General features: G+C 35.3%; 1 long non-coding RNA gene across 1 annotated transcript; it reads left to right on the top strand.

Annotated features, from left to right (window-relative positions):
• Positions 1-1,933: 1,933 nt before the first annotated feature.
• LOC127863363 (uncharacterized) lies at positions 1,934-6,092 on the top strand. The gene is made up of 3 exons (XR_008041034.1): positions 1,934-2,191; positions 4,343-4,457; positions 5,026-6,092. It is a non-coding gene; the product is annotated as an uncharacterized LOC127863363 (long non-coding RNA).
• The last annotated feature ends 3,227 nt before the right edge of the window (positions 6,093-9,319 follow it).

Raw genomic sequence — 9,319 nt, 5'->3', positions numbered from 1 at the left:
CTGTGTGACAGTATACCTAGAGTATCTGCATGCGAAGCCAAATACCTGGTTGACAGTATGCTTAGAATGTCTTCATGCCGAGCAAAAGACCTGGTTGCTAATATGCTCATAGTATCTGCCTGCCGAGCCAAAGACCTGGGTGACAGTTTGCTTAAAGTATCTGCATGCCAAGCCAAAACCCGGGTTGACAGTATTCTTAGAGCATCTGCATGCCAAGCCAAAGGCCTGGTTGACAGTATGCTTATAGTATCTTTATGTCGAGCTAAAGTCCTGGCTTCAAAGTCCGTAAGTTATCAAACTAGTCCTAGTTTTCGATTGTTTGCAGCGCATCTCCCATATCAGTTCATGAATTGAAGAATTTCATAAATATTTTGTTTACTGGAAACAATAATGATTTTTTAATGTTCAATCTCTCCAATAAATAAGCATAGAATAAATAAATAAAGCTTATACACAATGTGCATTGCTTCGCGAGTGTATGCTTAATATTGCTCATTGGGTCATTGTTGACCTGAAATGGCTTGAAGTCATCCGGGGGTGACTAGAAGCCGATTCTTGTCACCCTAGGGTGACTTCAATCCGATTCATGTCACCCTGTGGTGACTTCAAGCCGACCGGGTCACTAGAATCGGCTTGAAGTCACCCCGGGGTGACATGAATCGGCTTCTAGTCATCACCGGGTGACTTCAAGCCATTTCAGGTCGACAATGACCCAATGAGCCGTAATATTGTGTACATTAAACGTTCAAAAATGTACTTACTTAAGAAAATAATTCAACTATTAATAGTATTGTTTCCTAAGAGTCCGTTATTATGTGTATTGAAGATAGAAAATCATGTGCGAAGTAGGTGTAAACAAGGTTTATGGGGTTTAAGACGCGGAAGCGAATTATTAACATGGATGTCCATCGCCCGGTCACAGAAATGCCAAAAGTAAGAAAACGTTATATATTTTTTTATTTTGCAAAGAGTTTCGGTAAGTTCAATTCCATCACTGCAGTACTGGCAACCTTCGTGTTATAATTTCCTGTTTTTCAAAACGTTCGCAACTCAAATGACAATTAAATAGTCAACATACAAGTATAAATCATGTTTGTATAAAACGTAGAAACCGTGGTATGAAAATATGTTACTTGATCATAGTTTGAAATGTATATTGACGCCAATTTCTGCCAACATCCTTGACGTTGACTCTATTTATATTGGAAAAATATCTAAAAATCTAGTGGATCGACCACAAGCCAATGTTTTTGTTAACCTAGCAATTTGTTTATGTTAAAAGCAATAGTTTGAGGGCATCTCTCCGCTTGGGTTGTCAGTGAATGTTTCAGTATACTAAACAAAGTTGAAATATGTTGAAAAAGACCATAAAAACCAATATTTCGATATCGTTTAAAAACAACGCTTTCAGGCCTTGCCGTAACCTCAGAAGTATGGCTGTTTATGAAGGGGACTCGTTCACAGATGTTCGTATTTGTAAAAAAATGCCAATAAACATGTTTACAATTAAATCTATGTTTTAAATAAATTTAAATGGATCTAATTGAAATGGCATTTCAAGAGATTGAATAAAAAATCGGGATCATCTGGTCATCTGGAAGCAAAACCAAACGCACAACAGCCACGCAGCCGTTCATATTAATGTGCGAAACAAAAGGACTATAAAAATACTCGACGTATTTGCCAACTTATCAAGAAAATGCGTTAAAAACTCTTAATTATTATAACGATTCCGAAAGATGAATATCCGTCACTAAACCAATATTTTTAACATTTTTTATAATAAAGAGCTGTATTCGTGTATTTAACCATAATGTATACATTCTTTTTTTTTGAACATATGACAATTATTTTGGAAATCGTCATTTTGCCAAACTGTGAGCGAGTCCCTTTAATCATGTTTAATGCATCTTTGAAATTAGGTGGAGCTCGTGATTTACGGCCTTGTATGTAAATCAATATTGACAGGACTCGATTTGTTGAAAGGGAAATAAAATCAATTCGAATCGGATTTTCCAAGATTTAATGAACAAAGGCTAAGTGCTTAATTGGTTTTAATACGGCAACCATGTACACTGTAAATTATTAAAAACTGGTTACTACCTGCTCTTAATTGTGAGCCGCACCTTGTAAAGAAGCCTTGTTTACACACGGGTCTTAACTTCCGGATTTTTGCATTTAAAAAACGAAGGTACGTATGGATTGTTTATGAAGTGGTTATGTTTTGTTGAATTGTTATGTAACCAAATTGGTGGCTTCTGTATATGCACATTAATTTTAGACGTGTATATAATTACGTTGGTTGTTGTATAAATTTGTGTACATTCTTTAGTTTGGATTGATCCGATTTATCGTCTGTAAAAAGTGAATTTGGAAAAGCTAAGTTTTCAAAAAATAATTTTGTTTGATTTTATTTTGAATTTGCTTCATGCCACAACGTTCATACAAGCACTGATAGTTTTCACAAAGAACAAAATTGTTTTAAGTCGATAACCACTGAAATTTATAGGAATTTACTATAGTTTACTATTCACCTGTCAATAATACCCGCAAGGGGAGTTAGCGTTTCTGACATTTAGCATGTCTATCCGTATTATCGGCCCTCTTAATGAATACATTCGAAATTTGGAAGTGAACACGCATGTTATACGTCAATCGATGGTTTAATGTGTATTCTTGAACATAACAAACGAAAACTGCGTTTACATCGGCAATATTTTGACCATACTGGCTAAACTTAGCTCCCTTTAGTAATCTGTTTCATGTACACTTGTCTCATAATATCGGCCCTTATCGTCCGCAACGATATCTATTCCTACGACACATGAAAACTAACATGGTGTTCGTGTGTCGTATGAATAGGTATATTCGCGGGAAATTAAAATGAAATGAAAATTTGTGTCACAAATAAATCAAAACGAGCATTTTGTATCTACAAAAATCTATGTAATCATACCACATCTAGCGTTGAAATTGTGGCTATTGCTATAGTTGTTTACTTTATTTTACGAAATACTTTACGAAATTTTCGTTGATTTTGAGCGTTATAGAGACTTTATTTTGCCACACCATGTTAGTGTTCATGTGTCGTAGAAATATATATCGTTGCGGGAAATTAAAATGGATTTAAATATGCAAAACAATAATAAAAACGAGAATTTGGTATCTACAAACATCTTTTTTACCAGACCACATCTGGCGTTGAAATTTCGGCAATTACCACAAGGAACACTGATTTTTAATTGGTTAAGTTTATTTTACGCACAATTTTACGAAATTGTCGTTGATTTTGAGTAGTAATGTTACTTTAAACTGAAAGCGGAACTACTCTGTATAGTTGTGTATTTTCTTGTTTAGCGAGTTCCAGCCCTTACATACCCAATCCAATAGATCAATATGTATTGAATTACTAATGTTTCGTTCAAGTTATTAACCCATATTGCGAAATTAACAATACATGTACCAGGCATGATAATTACGCCATTTTAGTTTTAAGTAAAAAACAGGACTCATAACAGGTAAATGTATTTTATATAAATTGATATTTTCAGTTAAAATAAGCTGGCATTTATTTAATATAATCGGTTTATCGATTTCAGTTAATTCAGTAGTTTGGTTACTTAAAGTGATTTATACATTTCTTTGAATGCGTTTACACATGTAAAGTTATTTCAGTATGGTGTTATGCATAAAGACTCTCAATCGATAGCTTGGGCATTACGACGAATCATAGGAGCGAAACAAAAATGTACAAATAGTTTTAACAACACCTATGTTTCGTATTCCGTAGCGCGTTTTACGACATCGGATTTTGGGCAGGAAAAAGTTCGGTTAAAGTCTAATTAGCCAGGAACGTTTAGTATATTTTCCATACCCGGGGTACATTTAAGTAGTACCCGAGACTATAAATGACCAATCGAGCATAACTTGAGCTGGTGTGGCTATACTCCTATAAATATGAGGTCGATTTACATCCATTTAAGCGGGGTAGCTTACGTCTAATTATTTGGACTAGTGTGGCTATAACTTGAGCTGAAAATATAGTCTATCAAGTATAGTGTTCTGTTGGAGCCACTACTTGAGCTTAACCGTCGTCATTTAATTATGGCGTTTTGTTTTAGCCATCGTTTCAATTGGATTCATCATAGACTAAGGTTTAAACTGCATGTTTTTTTTAATAACTATTCTACAGGTAAACTGTATATTTAGGTCAACAGTCGTGTTTCAGAATATTCGAAAGTAAATGTTCAATTTTGTTAATCAACTTATATTGCACTGCAATACATTGTTACATACTTGCTTGAATCCGTGTTATGTAGTTGATGTATTGTTTTTTTTTCAGTTAAGTACCATCATGTCTGTACAGAGCCTGTTTGCGTTCTTTAAATTCTGGTACCTCCAGTGGGAACTCAGTACGTCCCTATATATGCTGGAACCAGCCGAGAAGGCCATCATCCGTATCCTTTAAAAACGATGTAAACGCTAACACTGCCTATTATGCTATGGTTTTTGCCACCATTGGCATACGTATCCATACCCTCGCTGCTTCTGATCACACGACCCAAAACCACTGCCAACAATAACCACTACCAATCTTGTTTACCATTGTAACAGTATTTACTGATGTTTGTGCTATTGTTCTTTGTCCTACTGCTACTGTTGCTTTGTCCACAACAACTACCAGGTACCAGTACTACCGCCAGTACAAAAGATAATTCATTTTGAAACGCTACAATTTTTACTTATATTGTAAGTGCTGCTATAACTGAATTCAGTTCTAACAGGGTTTTTTCTTTTCGCCGTTTCTTCTCGTTCTTCGTTCTGGTATGCTCTTTTACTTCTGCTATTTTCTGCTTCTCATTCGTCTATTTTTCTTCATTTCCGTATTACTACTGCTACTTTTCTGCTATTGCTACTGCTGTTACTTATGCAGCTACTACCTTTGCTGTGATTGCGACAAAAATCGCACTTCAATTATGTACATTGTTTTAGCTCTATAGTATTCACCTTAACCATGTCTCCTAGATACGATAACGATCGCGATTATAGGCGTTGTCATTCTGGCGGCATTGACCTATTTACCAGGTCATCTGATCATGATGCTTCATTTCCTGCACGTTAATCTCTGGCAGCAAGAAACATAGAGCGCCTTGCGAACATAGGAGGGATTTCATGTTCTGTTAATGTCCATCATGCCACAGAACGGCATTGGATGAAAGCAGCAAAATCTTACCAACAATATATAAATATTAACAATAAATACTCTGAAAGCTAGCACATTCCCGTGTGGTTCACCATTTGTTACAAGGTATTTTTTGTTTTTGTTCTTCGTCTTTATGACATTTATTTTGTGTTCAGTATATTTATAAGTATTTTATTGAAAGGCAACTATAAAATCACGATTCTTAGCATAATAAACAGGTGTTATAAAATAAAATAAAAACAACTACGATAAAACTGGCCTTGTGGGGCGAAGAACATTCTAACATTATTATATTTATTAAACCGTTGTATAAGCAAAATAACTCAAATATTACTACATATGAGATGTCTTGGTGGTACTGTGTTTTTCATGAAAATTAACAATTGGCGTCAATGAACTTTTTCGACATGTTGCGTAACGATGTGTTAGGACGCTCATCTGTTACATTCACGTCGCCGTAACGCTGCTATCCGAATTTGGTCGAAGAGGTGGATCTACGTGACAATATTTTCACTTTCGGAAAGACTCTTGCATGAATTTTGCTTCATTTGTTAAGATTACTTGATTGGATTAAAAATACAATTTACCAAGTTTTATCTGTATCACGGTACATGTATTCTGAAAATATAACGCACGCTCTTGGCTGAAGTACGAACATTTTTTAAGATGTGTTCTGTACGTGCATTATTCACTGTGTTATTGTATAATATTAATTATTTAATGAACAAAAGGCTATGATAATATATTTTAAGATGATGCTTACTGTTCCTGTTTCATTTGTGTGTTTTTTCTGAATATAAATATATACTGCTTGTATTTGTTGAACTTTGTCTTTGTTACCAAATGATGCGTATAATTTTATAATTTTAAAATAAAATGCTCAAATAACGTTTGATCTTTTTGCATCATAAGAGTATATAAAGAGCGAAAAAAAACCGTCGCACACATAATTATACTATATTGTTCAGCATGATGCTATATTACAGTCATGCTTGCTACGAAAATATTGCAACTGGACGATTGGCAACCCGCCCCTAGCGGCAATTCTGCCTTCAGCTCTGGTGACCTACATATGCAATGGAACGGAACGATTGAAAAAACTTTGAAAAGGGGTCAACCAACGATTATTTCTGAACAGCTTGATAAAACTCTGATCAGCTTTTCAGTAGAAGTCATTAAAAGAAAACAGTTAACTGACGCACGCATGTACGGACTGACGGACAACACAGTATCATTAAAGCTCCCAATAAGTAGCCTAATATGTGCTCGAGTGAAATGAACAATGAAATGAATGAAAAACATGTCATACCATGCATTCACGTCAACTTTAGCCGCTCTGTCAACCTACGGCACGAATGTACCATTCTTCATTGCAGGCCTGGATTAATAATAAAGCCGTGTCATGTAAAAATGGGTCTTATGTCAGGGAAGCTTGAGACCAGCCGGCGCAAACCGCGCATGAAACTTATTTTTGCATGATGCGGGTCATGCGGAACTGTGGTTTCCGCGTACATGTATTTACATGGAACGATATACACTTTCATCGATACTTCGCCAAAGAATTCGCAGGAAATGCACACCACATCCGCTTTCAAGACTCTAAACATGCATAATCTAGCAGAGTAAAGGATATGCAGAATGGTGGGGTTTCAACAAGGGAAAACAATCGAGCAGGGATTTCCGTACCGCATTTACACGTTCATAGAGATAGATCACTTGACGGTAACACGGCAATGTCAACTGAAAATGTCTGGGTAACTGTCAAGACGATTTTTAAGCATATAGTTCTATATTATATATTGGACCACACTATCTACCGTAAGACATTTTGCTTAAATAAATGTGTATGGGTTCACATGTTATTAGCTTGCCCTTGCCCCCAGCTATTTTCAATCGATTTTTATAACAGTTTTTGATGTTTTGCAACTGATGTGTCTCTGTATTAGACTCAAATTCTTATTTACAATCTTAAAAGACTTGTGACTCCTTCGGTTGAAGCAGGCACTGTGCTCAAGCTAAACACATATACGCCTTAAATGTTGAAAAAACATGTATCCTTGTGCAAAATCGTATCACGTTAGATAAAGATCAGCCCTGATTGCAGTTGTTAGACTGAGTGGTCGGAACTGCTGCAAGGCCGATGTCAAATATGTCAGTGCAACAAACTCACTTCCTAAGCAATTAAGCTATTCAGCGAATATTGACCGGGATGTTGTAACTACCATCATCAAGTTTGGCGACATCATATTGGATTTACGAGCCATCCAATGCCATGGTAAAATACAGTGTGCAACCAGGCCCCAAAACACAAAATACTACCAAAAAACCACCAATCATTCGTTCAATTGATTCGCTCATTTGCGGATATAAATTGAACACAGCATGGCCATTGATTATGGTTAAACAGAGCAATTTCGTTGAATATGTTAACACATTTTTAAAGGGTGTGGTATGAAAAGAAGAAGGCATTTATAAATTGACATATATTTATTTCACAAAATATATGCCTACCAATGAAAGAAAACTGTAACAATATAAGCTAATATAATATCCAGAAACATGTATATAACGACCATGTTTTCATTGCACAATGGTATATAATACATTTCTCACACAAATATTTAATAGGTAATAGTCTCTACATTTACCCCCTAGATTCTCACCAAATACAGCATGTCAAATGTTTGTAAGCCGACACCTGTGTCACTCACTCAAAAGATCTGAATCTTATGTTTGAACCCAAATTTGTTCAATTTTTAACTTAAAATAGTGAACAAAAATGTGTACACAAACGAGTTACCTAAACCAAACAACATTGCTGCAGTTCAAAAGATCACTTCAAAACTGTCCAAATCTGATTTAATCTTAACATACACCAAACATAATCAGTCAATTTGCAATATTGTCTATAAATCCCAATACATGTTCTTTTAACAAGGATTATTTCATTAAAACACAGTGCAATGTCTCAAAAGTAAGTATGGCCCATCTTTATATATTTTCAATATTTTAAAACTTTTTAAAACAACCTAGAAGATTACCATCCTATCCAATTACTTGTATGCATTACAAAAACTGTACACAATGATTAATAAATCATATATACATGTTAAAATATATAAATTTAAAACAAAACACAGATGTTTATAAATTTGTACATGGATACTCTTGTTATAAATAAATGAAAAAAAGACACTATTAGCTGGCTATTTAAAAAGCACAGTTGAGAGTTCCTCCTTAGGATTAACCCGTTACCACTTAGATTCGTATTTGGACGCACGTTAAGTCCCTTAGACAGTAAAGTTAAATTTAAGACCTTTATACTGAATTCAAGTTTTAAAGGCTTCATCTCCAACCCTTAGATACTGATGAGCAGCAAACAGCATAAAACCTGAACAGACTGCGAGTTACTTGCAGACTGTTCTGGTTTTATGCTGTTTGCACATAGCCATTTTGACTTTGCGTTTGAGTGGGAGAGGGTTAAGCCATAAGATCAGCCCAGTTAGTTCATTCTGTGTTAATACTCCTAATCTTGTCACGCCTAACGTTCATCAAGCCATTTTAAGACCAAGTAATAAAGCTGATATTTATACTCGACATAATGCCCCATTTGCATACATCAGAAACCAGGCTACCAATATTCCCTATGTCCCTTAAATTTCATTAAGATTGGATGAAAACTGTGACTGTATACACAAACAAATTGTTGACGGACGCACGCACACACGCACAACGGACGCCGGTCATCACACGGTCACATAAGCTCACCATGTCACTTCGTGACAGGTGAGCTAAAAATAAAATAAATGAATACAATCTATTGTGTATACTTCAAGTAAGATAAAACCAATCTTTTTTTTTTAATTTAAATTATTACACATTGAATTGACAACGAGAGGGCCAGAGAACTGCCCACCAATTGTTAAAGACTTGATCCAGAGATCTAGTTTTCGACTTCAATAGACTGAGATTAAAACATGAACTAGATATTGACAAGATATATATTCTGACCAAGTTGAGTTTCATAAAGATTGTCTCATAAATGAGGCTTCTCGAGTGGCATAAAGGTTTCCGTAAGATTTCCCTTGGTGACCTTGTTTTTCAACACATGTGACC

Source organism: Dreissena polymorpha, unplaced genomic scaffold (genome assembly GCF_020536995.1).
Source record: "Dreissena polymorpha isolate Duluth1 unplaced genomic scaffold, UMN_Dpol_1.0 chrUn006, whole genome shotgun sequence".
In the NCBI taxonomy this organism is placed as follows: domain Eukaryota; kingdom Metazoa; phylum Mollusca; class Bivalvia; order Myida; family Dreissenidae; genus Dreissena; species Dreissena polymorpha.
This window is presented reverse-complemented; position numbering and strand designations above follow the sequence as displayed.